The sequence below is a fragment of the Peromyscus californicus genome, unplaced genomic scaffold (assembly GCF_007827085.1).
Source record: "Peromyscus californicus insignis strain IS unplaced genomic scaffold, ASM782708v3 Scaffold_6__1_contigs__length_162567912, whole genome shotgun sequence".
In the NCBI taxonomy this organism is placed as follows: domain Eukaryota; kingdom Metazoa; phylum Chordata; class Mammalia; order Rodentia; family Cricetidae; genus Peromyscus; species Peromyscus californicus.
In genome coordinates, this window is record NW_026294584.1 from 52,053,456 (window position 1) to 52,073,467 (window position 20,012).

General features: G+C 46.0%; 1 protein-coding gene across 2 annotated transcripts in view; it reads left to right on the forward strand.

The window, feature by feature from the left end:
• Tbxas1 (thromboxane A synthase 1) overlaps window positions 1–20,012 on the forward strand; it is a 172,534-nt gene that overhangs the window by 68,084 nt on the left and 84,438 nt on the right. The gene's annotated exons all lie outside the window — the stretch shown is intronic.

Below are 20,012 nucleotides of genomic sequence, written 5' to 3' on the forward strand. Positions count from 1 at the left end.
AGGCCATGTGACTGAGAAACAGTGAGCAAGGTTAATCCATGCCAGCAGGAGAGCGAACTTGGAGGGTCTGTGCTTACGTCTTCCTCTGCAACTGGGAAAGCTAAAGAGAGAAAATAAACAACTTCAGTAGGGAAATCAGCCCCCAAGTATTAACAGCAGGAGTCGACAGAGGACCCGGTGCCAGTTCAAGTCCCCAGCCCACTTCTTGCTTTTTACCTTTAATGGAAAAATTCCAAACGGAAGAAACGGCAGTGTTTAGTGCCGCCCATATTTTCCCAAGGTGAGGAGACAGAAATTCTAACAAAGAAGGGTAGTTTACGGGGTCAAATTAAAAAGTGTGTGTGTGTGTGTGTGTGTGTGTGTGTGTATGTAAGCATGTATATACACACATGTGTAAGTGTGTGTGTGTGGGTGCAAGCATGTATATACACACGTGTAAGTGTGTGTGTGTGGGTGCATGCAGGCTACCGTGTAGGTGTAGAGATCAGAGGACAACTCACCTTGTTTGAGACAGACTCTCTTGTCATTTGCTGCTCTATACACCGAACTAGTTGGCTGGTGAACATTTAGGAATTCTCCTGCGTCCCTCTCATCTTGTTGTAGAAACACTGGGATTGAAGACGTGCTGCTCAGTCTGACTTTACAGAGGTCTGTGGATCCAAACACAGGTCCTCACATGCACTGAGCCGTCTCTCCAGCCCCGGACTACACTTACCATTCTTCCAGAGATTGTTGGTAACTCAGTCATTCTTTTGTTGACTATCTGGCAACCCTGTGCACACCTGCTTTAGGCCAGACACTCTGAGGATATTAATTGTAAAGAGGGAGAAGACGGCATCCCATCCTCAGGTCTTGTGGAGCTAGCAGACCAGTGGGAACATTTGCAGGATGCATGGGGCAGCTCCCACAGTAGGAAGTGCCGGGTTATCCAGGGTTCAGGTGCGAAAACTCACTTAAGACAGCATGAACTTGGGACAGAGTGATAAAACAGCAGGCATCCTCCTGCGTTCTGTGTGGATTAAACAATGCAGGGCGGGGTTTTGATCATTACTGAATACATGAGGGATGGACAGAAGGCTCAGCAGTTTAGAGCACTTGCTACTCTTGCAGAGGACCTGGGTTTGAGTTTCAAGCACCCACGTGACAGCTCACAATTTCCTGTAATTCCAGTTCTAGGGGCTCTAATGCTGCCTTCTGACCTCTCCCAGCAGTGTACCCATGGGGTGCACAGACATACAAGCGGGCAAACACTCATACACATAAAATAAAAAAGTATATATGAGATTGATACAGTGAACCCATCCATTTCACAGACAGGAAAACTGAGGCCTATGGGGGCTACATGGTCAGCCCATTCACAGGCTAATTTGAGGATGGGCAGAGGTACAAGGGTCACCTCCCACTTCAAGTCCAGCACTCTCTTTACTTCACTACCCCAACAGGTGTCTCGGGTGACATTTCTAGATAGCAAAGTTTAACAGAGTAATTGGCCACTCACCCTAAATCCCAAATGTGCTCATCTTCTAGCCCAGTTCCATGCCCCACATGCCACTAGAAGGAGGTGACCACGTGGCATCCTGCCTCCACGTCCTTGGAGTGGCCAAGGGAATCACATGGCTTAGCTGCTTCCTGTTGCTTTGAGTATTATCCTTCTTTCCCCCAAAGACCCCTGGCAGACTGCACCCTGCTGGGACCTAAGAGACCAAGCCTGATGGCTCGGCCAGACTTCTGAGTTAAGGGATATGTGTCAAAGAACTCAGACAGCCAAGTCATAGCCAAGCAGGCAGCAAGGGAGCTCTGGGTTCCTGCCATGCTTCCTGAGCCCCTGAAGGTGACGGGGCATCAGCCTTCTGAGTCTCTGTTTGATTTCCCACCACACCCGAGATGGTTGTGGGGCAGGGGACCCCGAGAGCTGGCCCTGAAGAGACCTGCACTCTGATGGGTGTGTAAGGTGCAAACAGATCCAATGTACATGTTCGAGCAGAGGCCACTAAATAAGCTGGCCTCCGTCAGCTTCTCCCCTACACTGTTTTTTTTTTTTGTTTTTTTTTTTCTGCACTCTTTAATTTCCTCCTCCCAAACTAGGTCCTGGCCCTAACTGCAGACTGTGGCTCACAATTCCTTTCCTCTTCCACTCAATGAGGGATGGAGCATTCAGCTCTTGAGGTCTTCCCACAGATGGAAGAACCTCTAACTCAGAGACAATCCACATGTTCCAACCTGACCTCTCTCTGCTCTCCAACATAAGGTGTCCCTCCAGTCACCCTGGCCTCTATAGTCACTCCATACTCTCCTAGCCTGCCACCAGATCTTTGCAAATGCCAACAATTCCTAAAATAAGAGGGACTATAAAAACAAGGCTTACTGTGCTTATTAGCACTGTGAGTTTGAGTAGATCTAACTTCTTAGAGTCTCCTGTTCCTTGTTTGGAAGCTGGGGGTATATAAGCTACCTTACTAGGCTGATGTTAGTTAGACGGGACCACTCATACAAGCCATGGCCCCTGCGCAGTGTTTGGCAGGGTCAACAACTGCTCAGTATCCATTGGCTGCTTTCAACCTTTCATTTCTTCTGCACCTATGCAAAACCTAGCTGTTCTTCAAGGCTCTCTTAGAGTCTGCCTCCTCCAGGAAGCCTTCCCTGCCTCCATCCACATTTCCCCTTCTCTGTACTCTCATACTTTCATTTACCTGCCTCATTTGTCTTTGTGACTAGCCTCATTGGAACTTCTGGCTTTTGTCCTAACTTAGAGAACTTTATTTTTTCAAGCCTAAGGACCGTATTATCTACATCCTCTTTATACTTTATGGTCCAAACACATAATGACCATTATGGCGTGAGTGAGTATGAAATATCTCCCCATGTGCTCATGGGTTTGAACACTTGCTCCCGAGCTGGTGCTTCTGTTTTGGAAGGCTGTAGAGTTTTCAGAAGAATGGGGCTTAGATGACGGGAGATGGGTCCCTGGAGAGTAGGTCTTAGCGATCATAGGGCTGCCTATCTAAGCCTCTGGTCTACCAAGATATGAACAAGCAGCTTCACGCTCCTGCCGCAAATTCAGCAAGCTGCTGTCACCAGGATTCGCCCACTGTGATGCGCTGTACACTTACACCATGATATGGTGATATTTTAATTGTACTGAAATGTGATTTTATTTGTATGTTAATAAATAAAGTTGCCTGGGGGTCAGAGCTAATAGCAAGCCATAGCAGAAGCTGGGCGGTGGTGGTGCATGCCTTTAATCCCAGCTCTTGGGAGGCAGAGCTAGGCGGAACTCTGTATGTTCAAGGATATAGCCAGCATGGAGACACACATCTTTAATCTCAATATCAACCATAGAAGAGCTGGAGGTCTGTACAGAAAGGCAGTGACGAGGAGGTCATGTGGTTGGGTTTACAACCAATGAGAAGGCAGAACAGAAAGTCTTTATAAAGACAGACACACAGGAAGTAGGTCTCTTGGCTGAAGAGGACAGCAGCAGCAGTGAAGGGTAAGGTTTTTAGCTCTTAGCTCTGACCTCTTGGGCTTTCATCTCTGCATTGGCTCTGTGTTTCTTATTTAACAAGACGGTTACATCTACACCATGAAGACGAATAAATTCATCCTCTATAAGTTACTGCATGTCAGGTATTTGGCCATGACAATGAGAAAGATAAATAATACAACATGTCTTATGAATCCAAATGGAATATGCAAATGTCCATAAGCTTGACCTTCTCTGTATGAGGTATGCCTGAACCTGGAGATTCCATATCTACGTCCCAGCAAGGTCATTCACAAACGCGTAAGAAGACCCATCATAGATTAGATCTCTAGGAAACCCTAGGGATCCTTTTCCATCTGGGATGACTGTGCTTGTCTTCAGCTTTGTTTATGGTCTTTAAGTCAATTCCATATTCATGGTAAAAACAACCCTAGTGACTCAATTTAAAAAAAACAGTCATTAGAGTGGGATTTTCTCACAGGTTTTTGAAAGTCAAATTAAACCAGGTTCTGTGGTTCCCTCTTTTCCATATGCTTATTTATCTGCTCAAAGAACTCCAGGAGATTAGTGAGGCGTGATTTCCCCTCACCGAAGCCATGCCAGCCTTCTCTTTAATAAGCCGTGTTTACTTAAGTGTTCAGCTTTATTATACATTCACTCGGTAAACATTAAACGCTTACTCCATGCAAGCGTCTACCAAGAGGTCCCTTGTGATACAGAAACACTTCGGCATATTAGTTTGATGCATTAAATGAAAAGGAACTTAAATAACACATAGCTTCATTTTCCACCGTTGAGAGACTTGTCGCCGCTCACGCATCCCATTTTGAGTCATGCGGATTCAAGGACAAGCTGGTAGAGAGCGGCTGTGCGAAGCTCTGAATTTGATGTGAGCTGTGAACATCTCATGAGGGACCCACGGAGCTGAGGTGACACCACACGGGACTCTCTAACACATATCGGTTCTGAGTAAATATTGAATCAAAAAAATCATTGAAAGAAGTGTTCTTTTTCAGCTGGGTAGGGAGGCACATCCTTGGAATCCCTGTATGAGGAGACTTAAGTGGGACAGTCACAAGTTCGAGGCCAGCCTGAGCCATCTCAAAAGAAGGGGTGGGAGACACAATATTTTTTTTTTCAAACTCCAAAATGCTGGACTGAAGAGGCTACAAATGTTCTGATTCATGAGTGGCAGCTCTCACATCACACTTTCCCTCAGATTTTATGAGGCATGTTTTGGCTCCATCTTGCCCATAGCTCTCTCCACCCCTGTTGGCACTCCTGGTACTCCCCGAGATGGCTCCACTAAACCTTGAACCCAGAGATGACCATTAAACCCAAATCAATCTTCTTAGTGTTTGTAGATGCTCCATTGTTCCAGCAGCTTGGGACTTAGGAATTTTTACTTAAGTATTTTTGGATCCTTCTTCTTGGTTATCATGCTCTCAATGAACTTTAGGGTGGCTTCTTTTGTTTTTAATATCTATGGAAACTGGAGCTGAATCTACATGAGTTGGCAGAAATGTCCACAGCTAGTGGATGGATTTACTCTTGGGAGGGGTGAAGAGTAGTGGGCTGATCTTTAGCCTATGTTTGTTTGGTCCTGTTGGATGTGGTTATGAAGGAGATGTATCAGATCCTGTGACATGCTGCCTAGGTTCTGAGTTCTCTCCCAAAATGAGTAGCATGGAGAGGCTAGGGCTGTGGGCACACTGGCTCCTGTCTTGGCTGCTTGAATATGGAGTAGAGGAGGGAATTAAAGCCATTGCATATATGTGTGGAAGGGTGAGTACCAGCCCTCAGGTCCTTATGAATAGCTCAGAGACCACCTCTCTAGGGACAGGTTGAATCACAAAGTCTCATCTAAAGCCATGTGATTGATTCGGTGAGTGGTTTTATCTTGAACCATAAACACCGAGGGCCCTGGCTGACCTAGATTTAGCCTCTCAAAGGACCGCCTCATCCACTCATCATGTGGCTGTTAGAATCCCAAGGATGAGTCACCATGAGACCACAACTTGGCCACAGAGATGACTAAAATCAGGAGGCAAATTAGTCCCTTGGAAGCGTTGTAATTCTGCATCAAAGCAGTGTACTGCTCAGAGAAGCCCAGAGGGCAGCGGCCCCTTAAAGCGCTCACAGTCCCGAAAAGCTCCATTCAGAGGCACCAGCGGGTCAGACCCACCTGTGCTGGGGCCTTGGGGATGCCTGTTCCAGTCTCCACTGATCATAAAATTGCCCTCTTTTAACCTGTCCCTGCCTCCACAACTGGCACCTTTCTACCCACAGCTTTTGAAAATTCATTCATCTGCTCCTGGTCCCTGTCTGTCCCTTAAAGGAAGCAGCTAGCAAATGAACAGGCCCTCAGCTTCCTCCGGTGAGAAGGGTTGTTGCTTATGCCTTAAGGAAGCTCTTGTCACTTTGGCCAAGCCTGGAAGGTTGTTTCGTTTTGTTTTGTTTAAATAATTTGCTTATTTTTATTTTATGTACATTGGTGCTTTAACTGAATGTATGTCTGTATGAGGATGTCACATCTTGGAGTTACAGACAGTCATAAGCTGCCATGTGGGCACTGGGAGTTGAACCTGGGTCCTCTGGAAGAGCAGTCAGTGCTCTTAACCCCTGAGCCAATTTTTCTCCCTTTCTTTCTTTCTTTCCCTCCCTCCACTCTCTCTCCTTAAACATTTCTTAAGAAAGGTCAAGCCGGGCGGCAGTGGCGCACGCCTTTAATCCTAGCACTTGGGAGGCAGAGCCTGGCGGATCTCTGTGAGTTTGAGGCCAGCCTGGTCTACAGAATGAGATCCAGGACAGGCACCAAAACTATACAGAAAAACCGAAAGAAAGAAAGAAAGAAAGAAAGAAAGAAAGAAAGAAAGAAAGAAAGAAAGAAAGAAAGGAAGGAAGGAAGGAAGGAAGGAAGGAAGGAAGGAAGGAAGGAAGGAAGGAAGGAAGGAAGAAAGAAAGGTAGGTCAACCTCCTAGCCAGGGGTGGTGGTGTGTACACCCTTGATCCCAGCACTTGGGAAGCAGAAGTAGGTGAATCTCTGAGTTTGAGGCCAGCCTGGTCTATAGAGTAAGTAAGAAAGAAAAGAATTAAAAAGAAAAGAAAAAAGGTCAACCCCTGAAACCACAACCTAGGCCCTCTACATGTATATGACAGCTATGTAGCTGGGTCTGTTTGTGGGGCTCCTAGCAGTGGGTTCAGGACCTGTCCCCGGTGTTTAAGCTGGCTTTGGGGAACCCAATCCCTGTGCTGGGATGCCTCACCTCATCCAACCTTGATCTTGGTCCTGCCTCAACTTGATGTGCCATGCTTTGTTGATGCCCATGGGAGGCCTGACCTTTGGAGAAGGAGGAGGAGTGGATGGGGGGGAGTGTGGAGGGGGGAATAGCAGGTGAGGAAGGAGTGGAAACTGCCACCAGGAGAAGAGAGAGAGAGAGAGAGAGAGAGAGAGAGAGAGAGAGAGAGAGAGAGAGAGAGAAGGGAGGGAGGGAGGGAGGGAGGGAGGGAGGGAGGGAGGGAGGGAGGGAGGAAGGAAGGAAGGAAGGAAGGAAGGAAGGTCAACCCACAGGACAGGCCCACAGCTCTGAGCAAGGCAGCTCTTCCTGACAGCTCAAACCTCCAGCAAGACCAGTGAACACCCCAAATGGGGAGGTACAACCTTGTCTTCTGAGGCAGACCTATTTGTTTTCTGTAAGTACTTGGCAATGTGCAGAGAAGTCTGCAGCCTGAGCTGGAAGCTTCTCGTGCAGACTGGGCCGCCCACTGGGCATTCTGCCCAATGGGGGTGGCCTGCTTGTTACCTGTGAGCTTCCCATCTCACCGCATTACTCGGGAGCCCGGCTGGTCCTGGAGACAGCCGGGACACGGGGTGACACTTATCTGTGAAGTACACCTCAAACCAAGTTTTCAGCATGATGGGTTAGTTTGAACTTTGACATCTCCTTCCTAGGTCCTGAGTGCCTGGGAGGCCTTGGGATGCAGGAACGGACCAGGCTAAGTGGTATTGATTCCATGCTCGAGCTTTTCTTTGATTCACAACACTTCCTTCTAAATTTCAAAATGTTGTTGGAGGGATTTTATATGTTTGGTTTTAGCAAGAGCTTCCTTGTTGCGTGTATTTGTGTGTGTGTGTGTGTGTGTGTGTGTGTGTGTGTAGCAGGGGTGGGGGTAGGGGTTAGGAGGGGAGTGGGGTGATGGGTTCCCACAGCGCACATGTGGAGGTCAGAGGACTGCCTGCAGGAGTTAGCTCTTTCCTTCCACCATGTGGGTTTGGGGATTGACTCAGGACATGAGGCTTGGCAGCAGGCGCCTTTCCCTGCTGAGCCATCCCCAGCCTTGTATTTTTGGTGCTACTAGACTCTTGGCTCAGCAGAGAATCAACTTTTAAAAAAAAGAATGAGTAAAATCTTATTTGTCTAATTACGCTTTCCCCTCCTGACCTTTATGGTGGTGGAAGTAGAAATCAGTGTGTCAACCAGGAGATGAATGTCTAGAATTTGGGGGACAAGCTGTAAATGAGGCCCGGAAGCAGTTGTGGTCTCCCCGTAGTTACAGTCCTGAGTATCCCATGCCGTTGGCTTGGCCTGGTTACCTTCCTCACAGCTTGACAAGACACTCAGTGAAAGCAACTTAAACAAGCAGAGATTTGCTCCTGCTCACAGGTCCACGGTGCGGTCCATCGTAGCAGGGGGGCGTGGTAGTGGGAGCTTGAGGCAGCGAGTCACGTCGCATCCGGTGTCCCCAGCTCGCTTTCTCCTTTCTGTGCAGTTCGAGACCCCAGTCCACAGAATGGCGCCTCCCATATTTAGGGTGTGTCGTGTCAGAGGTTTGCCTCCTAGGTGACTCTGGACCCTGTCACGTTGGCAGCCAATGTTAACTGTCATGCAAGTCATTGTACAGGCAAAGACTAATGTTCATTTTTTTCCCACTCTGATTTCCAATTTTGTACCATCCTCTTTCTTCCCACACTCCCCTTCTTCTTCTTCTTCTTCTTCTTCTTCTTCTTCTTCTTCTTCTTCTTCTTCTTCTTCTTCTTCTTCTTCTTCTTTTTTGGTTTTTCGAGACAGGGTTCTCTGTGTAGCTTTGCGCCTTTCCTGGAACTTGCTTTGTAGACCAGGCTGGCCTTGAACTCACAGAGATCCGCCTGCCTCTGCCTCTGCCTCCCGAGTGCTGGGATTAAAGGCGTGCACCACCACTACCCAGCTGCCCCCCTCTTCATAACAGTTGTCTATCAGTGAGGTAAAGCCTTGGTTTAAATTTATTACAGATTTTTAGCTGTGTGACATGTCGGTCTTTTGACTTCTCTGTGCCTTGAATTTTTCCTGTATGGGTGGCATAAGGCTGACTGATTAGTAAAGTCTGTGACAGAGACAGTCCACCCTGGAATCCTACCGGCACCGCATGCAGCCATTCTAAGCTCTAAATGCAGGGACAAGTTCTCTGTCTGTCTCTGTCTGTCTGTCTGTCTGTCTGTCTGTCTGTCTCTCTCTCTCTCTCTCTCTCTCTCTCTCTCTCTCTCTCTCTAAGTCCCTTAAGAAAATGTTGTCCCAGCCGAGCACAACTGGTGCTGTGTCAGGGACACCCTTGTCCATCTCTGGTGCTATTCTACGGTGGGGCTCTGCAGAGAGCTAGTGAAGTCTTCCCGTAGGAGGTAGGATTTGACAAGTCCCAGTCTCCCAACTCAGGAAGGGCCCTGCTGTCAGGTGTGGGGCTAATGGAAGATCTAAGTCTCTGTCTTTCTACCCCAAAATATAAGCCATACTTGGCTGAAATCTTTGCACAGATCACAGTGATCGTATATTTAAAATCACCTCAAGCAGAGAAATTGAAATAATTCAAGTGACAGACTTCTCAAGCTTAATTGACTGGACTCTAACGAGTGAACGTGTCAGAGGTTTCAGACACCGGAGAGCTTCTTCATGTGTGTGAGGCTGTGTGGGAATCAGCAACGTGGGTGGCAGTGGCGACCACGGAAAACGACGTATTGTTGGTATTCTGAAACCAGCTTGACACGCCTAACACCAACCAGTTGGCAGTGTTCAAACAGTGACCATCCGAGTGATGAAGTCTGTAACCTCCATCACTCTGCTCGCTGCAGCCCTCCTCTGCTTCCTGCCTCTTTTGCCTCTTTGAGGCTGAGGAGACGCATGGACCGACATGCTCCAAGTAGCGGCCACACTGGAATGAGGATACATAGGCCCAGGATTACACCTTGTGAGAGTCTGTTGGGAATCCACGTTAGACAAGAGAGGTCAGTTACCCGGACTCCAAGGAAACACGTGGGAGATACAAGGAAGCTAGTGTGACCCAGGGTTAAGGAAACCAGAAGAAGCTCGTGAGAGATGAACGGCCTATCACAACACAGGTGGCGTCGATGTGGTCTCTGAAGGTGGCACCCTCAGCCGCGTGCATAAGATGGGAAATCTGAGTCAAAAGTGATCCAGCGCTACAATGGTAGAGTGCTTATCTTAGGTCTCATTTATATCATAAAGGCAAAAGTTTAAAAACCTACTAAATCAGCCAAGGGAACTCTGGGAAGAAGGGATGTTCTTAACTTAGCTCTTAAATTGTGGTCCATGTCTGAAAACCATCACCAAGATGACAAGGTCTAATTCTATCCCACATCACAGTGGACACTTCCTGAGACTGAGCAGGGCCTTTATCAGGAAAGTAGGCCAGGCTTCCTCTCTCCTGCCAGCGATGGCCCTGCCCAACAAGCTTATTGTTGATCAAGGCCCTTTCAGTGAGAAATGTGGTAGGTTATCCCAGTTCTGAATAGCTACATTTAAGTCCCAGCCTGAAGCCTTCCACTCATATGTGGAGATTCTCATTTGGGTGTTCACCATCACTCAAGTCTACACGAATTAAAGATAATGTGGCACAGTCTTGTCTTTTGTTGTTTGGGTTTTTGGTTTTTTATTTGTTAGGTTTAGTTTAGTGTTTGTTTTTTCTAGACAAGGTTTCTCTGTGTAGCCCTGGCTGTCCTGGAACATTATTTGTAGACCAGGCTGGCCTCGAACTCAGAGATTGCCTGCCTCTGCCTCCCAAGTGCTTAGATTAAAGGCATGCGCCACCACCACTACCACCACCACCACCACCCGGCTACACATCTTGATTGTAAACTCAGTGTGTTTTTTAATGTGTGTGCACTCACACCTGGCTACACATCTTGATCGTAAACTCAGTGGGTTTTTGAATGTGTGTGCACTCATGTGACTGTCAGCCAACTCAGGGTTGGAGCAGATCCTACACTTGGCGGGGGTCTCCTCACGTTTCTATCCAGTGCTCTGGTCCTTACCACTCAGAGGCGACCGCTTTTCTGACGTCTATTACCATTAGACTTGTATTTCCCATTCTTGAATCTTATGTAAATGATAACTTACAGAGTGTGTCATTTTGTCCTGGCTAATTTTTTTTTCTCAATGTATCTCTAAGATTAATCTACAGCCAGGCATTAACGTGAATGCAATCCACCTTGTTTATTGCTGTAGAGTTCTCTGATGTATACAAGATCTTTTGTTCCTCTGTTGTTGGACATGTAGGGAGTTGCTAGATTTTTACTGCTCTGAGTCCAATTGTTAAGAGCATATGAAGGAAATGCACTTCGGAACAGATCCCTGGGATCACAATTGCTGAGTCACAAGAGCAGGTGTGTGCCTGCCCTTCCGGTTTACCACGGATCGGTTTTCAAGGTGGCTGAGCCTGCTGAAACCTAGGTAGTCTGAGGCAGAGCACTCCATCTTACCAGCCCGCTACCCTCCGCGGTTTCCATTGTTTTTCTGGCTGGGTAGTGACGTATCATTGCCATTTTAATCTGCATTTATCTAATGAATAATGATACTCGGCACTGTTTCATATGCTCACCTGCCATGTGAAAGTCCTCTTTTGTGCTTGTAAGACTTTTGCCTGTTTTTAAACAGGTGTTTGATTTTGTTTTCTGATCAATTAATTGCCATCCTTATATGAACTGAAATTTTTTTTGTCAGATAAATACACTGGGGATGCCGGACGGTGGTGGCGCACACCTTTAATCCCAGCACTTGGGAGGCAGAGCCAGGTGGATCTTTGTGAGTTCGAGGCCAGCCTGGTCTCCAAAGCGAGTTCCAGGAAAGGCGCAAAGCTACACAGAGAACCCTGTCTCGAAAAACCAAAAAAAAAAAAAAAAATACACTGGGGATATCTTCCCCTTGTCTGTAGCATTCTTTTTTTGTTTGTTTGTTTGTTTTGTTTTCTGTTTTCTGTTTTTGTTTTTCAAGACAAGGTTTCTCTGTGTAGCTTTGCACCTTTCCTGGAACTCACTTGGTAGCCCAGGCTGGCCTCGAACTCACAGAGACCCACCTGCCTCTGCCTCCCGAGTGCTGGGATTAAAGGCATGCGCCACCACCGCTCAGCTGTCTGTAGCATTCTTGATGTGTGTGTGTGTGTGTGTGTGTGTGTGTGTGTGTGTGTGTGTGTGTGTGTGTGGTGTGTGTGTGTGTGTGTGTGTGTGTGGTGTGTGTGTGTGTAGGCCAGAGCACAGCTTTAGCATTGTTCCTCAGGAACCGCCACCTTGTTTTTTTGAGACAGGGTGTCTTGCTCGCTATTAGGGTAGGCTGCCTAGCTAGCAAGCTCCAGGGATCCTCCTGACTCCACTCTCCATTGCTGAGATTGCTACACGTGCACATTACTGTGCTCTGGATTTTCACGCCAGTCCTGGGGGTTGAACTCAGGTCCTCACAGGTGTCCAGCAAGTACTTTATCCACTTAGCTACCTCCCCTGCTCCTTGATCACTTTCTTTTTCTTATGGATCTTTTTCTTATAGTGTATTTTTTATTAAGAAATGTTATATTCATTTTACATACCAACCACAGATTTCCTCCTCTCTTCCCTCCTCCCGCCTCCCCTCCCCAGCCTTCCCCCGCCAACCTACTCCCCATTCCCTCCTCCGACAAGTATGGTCTCCCATAGGGAGTCAGCAGAGTCTGTACATTCAGTTGAGGCAGGTCTACGCCCCTCCCCCTGGACCAAGGCTGTGCAAGGTGTCCCACTGTAGGTAGTGGGCTCCAAAAAGCCAGCTCATGTACCAGGGATGGATCCTGATCCTACTCCCACGGCACCCCTTAAGCAGATCAAGCTACACAACTGTCTACACAATTATGCAGAGGGTCTAGTCCAGTCCCATGGAGGCTCCACAGCTGTTGGTCTAAAGTTTGTGAGTTCCCACTAGTTTGGTTTTTTGTCTCTGTAGGTTTCTCCATCATGACCTTGATGCCCCTTGCTCATAGAATCCCTCTTCTTTCTCTTTAACTGGACTCCTGGAGCTCAGGCTGGGGCTGGGCTGTGGAACTCTGCATCTGCTTCCATCAGTTACTTGATGAAGGCTCTCTGATGACAATTAGGGTAGTCACCAATCTGATTACTGGAGTAGGCCAGTTCAGGCTCCCTCTCCACTATTGCTAGTAGTCTAAGCTGTATGGATTCCTGGGAACTTCCCTAGCACCTGGTGTAGTAGGAATCTTAAAAGTTCTTATTAATAAAATCAAACCCGGGGCCAGTTATTGGGGTGAAATGCTGGATGGTCAGAAAGACAGAACAAGCCACAGCTAACCTCACCTGGCCAACTTCTCAGCTGATCATGTTTCCTCAGACTGGAAGCCTCTGTGTCCTCATATCTGAATGGCTCTCAGCTGAACTGTGCTGCTAGAAGCCTGAAAGCTTAACCAGCCAAATGCTTAACCAGCCAAATGCTTCTAGATTCTGGTCCTCACACCTTATATACCTTTCTGCTTTCTACCATCACTCCCTGGGATTAAAGCCTCGCTTTCTGGGATTAAAGGCGTGTGTCACCATGCTTGGCCGTTTCCAATATGGCCTTGAACTTACAGAGATCCAGAGAGATTTCTACCTCTGGAGTGCTAGGATTAAAGGTGTGAGTGCCACCATTTTCTAGCCTTTGTATCTAGTGGCTGTTCTGTCTCTGACCCCAGATAAGTTTATTAGGGTGCTCAATATTTGGGGGAACACAATACCACCACAACCTGGTTTCTCCCTATCCCTATAATGTCTCCTTCTATCATGGTATCTCTTTTATTGCTCTCCCGCTCCATCCCTCTTCCAGCTCGACTATCCCGGTCCCTTGTGTTCTCATCCTCCATCCTATACCCTCTATTGTCTCCCCCACCCCCATTTTACTCATGAAGATCTCATCTATTTCCCCTTCTCAGGGCAATCCACACATCACTCTTAGGATTCTCCTTGTTAGCTTCTCTGGAGTTGTGGGTTGTTGTCTGATTATCCTCTGCTTTACATCTAGTATCCACTTATGAGTGAGTACATACCATGTTTGCCTTTCTGAGTCTGGATTACCTCACTCAGGATGATATTTTCTAGTTCCATCCATTTCCCTGCAAATTTCATGGTGTCATTGTTTTTTACTGCTGAGAAATACTCCATTGTGTATATATACCACATTTTCTTTATCCATTCTTTGGTTGAGGGGCATCTAGGTTGTTTCCACATTCTGGCTATTACGAATAATGCTGCCCTGAACATGGTTGAGCAAGTGTCCTTGTAATATGATTGAGCATTCCTTGGGTATATGCTCAAGAGTGGTTTGATCATTTTCTTAATGATATTGTTTGATAATAAAGTTTAGATTATCAAAACCTCTAACGGTATTACTTTGGTTATTCTGTTTAAGAACTCTTTCCTGCCTCCAAGCTTTGGAAAGCATTCTGTAAGTTTCACTTGCTTTGCCTTTCACTCATAGGGCTATGGCCATCTCCTACCAAATGACTTTCTGGTAGGAAGTAAGAGATGGATCATTTTGATATCTAAATGCTCCAGTATCATTTGTGGGGAAGACCATTCAATCCCCACTTCACTAAATAATCCCTTTGCCACAAATCAAAACGTTGTGTGTATTTATTTCTGGATCCTGTCTTGTGCCATTGACTGATTTGTTACCCTAATACTATAGGGTAAATAACTATTCCATCATTACAATACATTTGAAAGATAAAGGTATCATTGATCCTGACTTTGAGGTCCTTTGATTCTTTGCATACAGTTTTGAATCAGCTTGTCTACTTTTGAAGAATTGGCATATCAACAGTGTAGTTTCCAAATCTGTGAATGTGGCCTCTTTCTATCATTTACATCCTCTTTGTTTTAGTAATGGTTGGTATTTTTTAATTTAGAGGTTTTGTACATCATTTGTTAAATATATTTCTTAACAATTAGATAATTTTAAAGCTGATCTTGGCACACGCCTTTCATGGCCCTTGGGAGGCAGAGGCAGGCAGATTTCTAAGTTTGAGGCCAGCCTAGTGCATTAAAGAAATGGACAGTTTTAGTCTGCACTCAACAGTCTTACACTCAGTATAAATTCAAATAGTATGGTGGCAGACACTCCTTGAACTTTCTATACTATTCCTCCATGCCATCTATAATAAATACAGTTTTATTTCTTCTATGCAAATTTGTACATATTTCACGGTTTTGGTTTTGGGCTTGTTGTTTGTTTGTTTGTTTGTCTGTTTTGAGACAGGATTTCTCTGTGTAGCCCTGGCTGTCCTGGAACTCATTCTGTAGACCAGACTAGCTTCAAACTCACAGAGACCCACCTGTCCCTGCCTCCTGAGTGCTGGGATTAAAGACATGTGCCACCACCACCAGGCATATTTCATGTCATTTTATTCATAGTCTATTAAGATTTGGCTATTGAAATTTATTAAATATCAAATTTACTAAATATTAAATTTATTAAATATTTCTTGGCATCTGTTGAGATTGTATAGGTCTTCTCCTTTACTGTGTTAATGTAACAAATTATATGTGGTGGCTTTTCAAGGCCTACACTCCTTGAAAAAGCCCTGTTTGGTTTTGATAAAATACTCTTTAATATGTCACTAGATCATACTAGCTAGGGTTTTGCTTAAATGCCTTTTGGATCTGTGTTCATGAGAAAGTTTTTCTTTCTTGTAAGTTTCTGACAGATTTTGGAATCGGCTTTTGTTGGCTCGGGCAGTGGTCTGGCTTAATGTTCAATTGTGCTCCTTCAAGCATTAATCTCAGCTTTGATTACTGCAAATCAGTAGTTTATTATGGCAATAGCAAATAACATACGCAATTGGATTAGGCTCAGTGTCGAAACCTATGGTTTTCCACTTGACTCCAGATTGGTAGAGTTTATCTGTCTTTGTTCTATCAGCCATGAAAACACCCAAAAGAGTTATTTACCCACCCACTATTTCTCTTCCTTCTCCATAAGAATGTCCTTGGAAGTAAGTCATAAATGCTCCCTTTCCTGCGTCTACAGATCAGCCTCTCTAGGAAAGAAGAAATCACGAGGTTGCTTTGGTACCACTTGCTGTTCGTGAACTTGAGCTGACTCCTAAAAAGCCCTCCTTTACAAATTCCTTCAAGAAAAATCCTGGCTTCTACACATAAAAGCCTTCCAAAAGTGGGAATGAAATGTATTATTTGTACAGGGGCATTGGAGCGATGTCTAGGCAATGGAGCTTCCTTTGGGAGGTGTTTGCTCAGCTGAGTTCTATATGGAAAGTAGGAGCTAGCAGACAAGTGAGGAAAGGGCTGGAGTGGGACCAAGAGCGCCAGGTGAAGAGATGAGCTGCTGAGATGACGGAGCCTTAAGAGAGAAGATGAGGAGGACTGAATAACATGAAGTAGCCTCAAATACTGCATGCCAGGGATGCTCTAAGTGTCTTAACTGTATTGATACAATCCTCCCTGCTGCTCAGTTCAAAACTCTTGGTGTCATCCTTGACCCTGGTCTCTGTACTCGTCACTGTCTTGCTGAGGTGACCAAACGCACGGCAAGAAGCAACTTAAGGGAGGAGGTGCTTATCTCACCTCACAGGCTGAAGACAGAAGTCTGCCGTGGTGAGAAGGCGTGTGATGGAAGTGTGAGGTGGCTGGTCACGTTTCACATGCAGTCAGAAAGCAGATGTGGATACCGGTATTCCTCATTAAGGGCGGTTCTTCCTCCTCAGTTAAACCTCTCTGGAAACAGCCTCACAGACACATCTAGGTGTATCTCCTCGGTGATCCCGAATCCAGTCATGTCCACAATGAAGATCAATGCTCACGCTCTCCCACCCCATACTAATCTGTCAGGGAATCCTTCTGGCTCTGCCTTCCAAAGCACACCACATCTGTTTCTCTCCTTGTCTGGCCATAAAGAGTGACTTGCCCAGCACAGTGGGTGGGCAAGGTATGTGTTAAATATACCTTATGTTTCTGTCTGCCTTCCTCCTTTAGAATTGATGCAGAGAGAGAGAGTTTGGTTTTATTCACAAATGTATCTCAAGCACCCAAATCCAGGGCCTTGCTTATATCAGGTACTAAGTAAACATTAGTTAAGTGAAAAACTCCGCCACCCTGCTTGAGAATAAGTAAATATCATTGACAGTTTATCAGGAGACAGAGGCCTAAACAGATCACTCCTAAAGCTTACCCAGAGCCAGGCTATGACCTCTGCATCATCCTGCCCAAGCCCAGCCTGGACTTCCAGAAGGCCCCACCCTGTATCTTCACACTATTTCAACAGAGGACTGAGAAGTTATAAAGAGGCAAGCGAGTGCATGACCAGCATGAGGTGGATGCTCGATGTCCAGAATCCGTGTGAAAAGGCGGCATGCTGGAGCACGGGCTGTAACCCCAGTGCTGTGGAGACAGACAGACTGACCCCCAAGGCTGGCTGGCCAGCCAGTCTGGTGTGCCTGCTAAGTTTCAGGCCAGTGAGAGACCCTATCTCAAGAAACAAGGTAGATGGTTCCCAAGAATGCTACCCAAGGTTGACCTCTGCCCTCCTCATGCGTATGTGCACACATGGGCACCGGTACACACATGACCACACACATGCTGAACAAAAGAAAAGAAACAAACAAATAGCAACAACAGCAAAACACAAGGTCAAAGGCGTCCTTTAAAGACGTCCTTCTGGCCCTGTGCTGTGTCTGGGAAGAGTAGGGTGGCTAGTGAAAGCATTCCTTGGCTTACAAACAAGCGAGAGGAATTCTCACAAGGAACTGTTGGATGAGGCTGTATTTCTGCTTTTGTTGTCTTTTTCTTTTGTCTAATGCTCAAAGGCATAATAAGGGCTGCTGAGATGGTTTGTTGAGTAAAAGTGTTCCCTGTGCAAGCCTTACAACCCGAGTTCAACCCCTGGACCCCACATGAAGGTAAAGAGAAGGAATTGGCTCTAAAATTGCCCCTACCTTCATATGCACTCATACAGATCATGCTCACACAACAATAATATTGTTTAAAATGTAATGATTTGCATAATAATGAGGCACCCTTACGTTGTGTGATGTTCAAAGCAGGTTAACCACATCTGTCTTTCCTCTCATTTATCATCTTCATGGTAGACTAATGCAGTATCCTTTCTTTTAGCTTTCTGAAACACACACTCCACTGCTGTCATCCAAGGTTATCATACAGCGTACAGCAGAGCCTCTTGCTCCTGCCTAACCATAGCTCAGAACCCCTTGGCCAGCCTTCCTCGATCCCGCTTTCCTCCTGTAACCATCAACTCACTCTCCAGTCACAGGAGATCAACTTTCACACTCTGGAAAGGTCCTGCAGTGTGGAAAATGGATGGGTGTGATAAGGCTGGAGGCCAGGCCATCAGTTAGGGCAGAGATAATGGTGACCACAGCCAGGGTGGTGGCCCTGGGGGTGGAGCGAGCTGGCCTTGGCTGATCAAAGAGACTTCAGAGTTGTGACTGATATGCTTTTAGTAGAAAGAGAGGATGACCTGAAGGGTTGGGGTTTGGATTAGAATAGGCTTTTCCAACTTGCTTAACTAATAGTGAGAAACTGGCCATGACCAACAGTAAGAGATACATTTTTGATGTTGACACATACATATACACATAGATACACACACACCTATGACAAATGAGCTGGATGACAAAATCCCAAACGTTTATGAAAAACTCAAGACATCCTACTGTATTTCTTGTTTCTCTTTATCCCCTTTCTTTGTTCTCTTTCTCTCATTTTTTGTATTTTCTTTATTTTTGTGTGTTCTGATTTTTGTTACTGTTCTGACAGGACCTTGCTCTTTAGGCTGGCCTAGCCCCGCACCCACACACCTCCCCTGCTTCCGTCTCCCAGGTCCTGGGGTTATAGGCCTGAGACACCACACTTGGGTCTTCTTCCTGTGTGCTGGTTGCAATTCGCTACACAGACAGTCCACAGGTTCTGGCCTGAATGTTACACACATCTGGCCTGAAAGAACTCGGAGGCACTTTCGCGGACACTTAGCATACATGGCCAGATGGACAGACAAGAGTCTAGAGAGCCCTGTGTCTCTGAGCTCCTTTCTGAAGACCCAAAGTCTCCCTCTGCCCAGCCAGTTATGCTTTACTCCTTCAAGGGCCCTCAAGACTTTCCAGGACCTTCCTCAGTAAAGCTAGTGGGGACAATGCATAGGCAGAGCTGTGGAGCAGGGGTGTGGTCCAGCAGGTAGAGCTGCTGCAGGTTTGCATGACGGAAATTCTTCTGTGTTCCAAATCAACACATCACAGAGATTTCATATCAGGGATCACGGCTGTGTGATTCATAGTGATTATGGTACAGAACTGACTTATGTATCCAGCAGCAGAAAGAAGAATAAAGAAAAGGTGATATTTATCCACAACAGCATTTTCTTTCAGCCATAGAAAAAGAACAAAGCTGCATTATTTGCACAATGCAATCAGAGATCATCACCTAAGCAAATTAAGCTTATCTCAAAAACCAGATATTTTTTTTTCTCTCCTTTGTAGTTCCTAGATTTTAAACAGATACATAAAGCCATGCACATGTGTATGACATAAGATTAGATGCAAAACCGCCCTGGGAACAAAGGATCAGGCAGGGTGGAGGTGCATAGTATGGTATGGAGGTGAATATGCTCTATATACAGCACATGCTTATATGAAAATGCTCTATGTAACACAGTACCGTGTACTATGCATAGACAGATGCACATGAGAAATTGAAATAGGAAAGAGAGCTGTGCACACGGCGGTGGCAATGGCCGCCTAGCAGTGGAAAGCACCCAGCACTGCATTGAACACTTAAGAACAGGTTAATTTTGTATATGTGTATTCATTTTTCAAAATTTATTTAAAAAAACAGCCTGGTACCACATGCTTGTAATTCCAGTACTCAGCAAGAAGATGGAGAGCCTGGGGCCAGCCTAGACTACATGGCGAGACCCTGTCTCCAAACAAAATAAAACAAAATGTCAACTGGCATGATGATCTGGAGATGAAGCTTCAGGTCTGGAGAGTTCTAAAAGGTCATCTAGGTCCCGCTCCCAACCCAGGGGCCAAACTTCTGGAACTGTGTTCCTAGTAAGCTGTGTATCATCCTTCTGGTGATGGGAAGCTCACTGCTGAAGGCAGCTTGGCTCGCCTTTGAATGATTAAGAATTTTGATTAAAGAGCTTGCTCCCCTGGAGATAGGTGTGATTTTCCTGTGAGCTCTTTCCAATTCCACACCTCAGGGTCACAAAAACAACCGAAACTC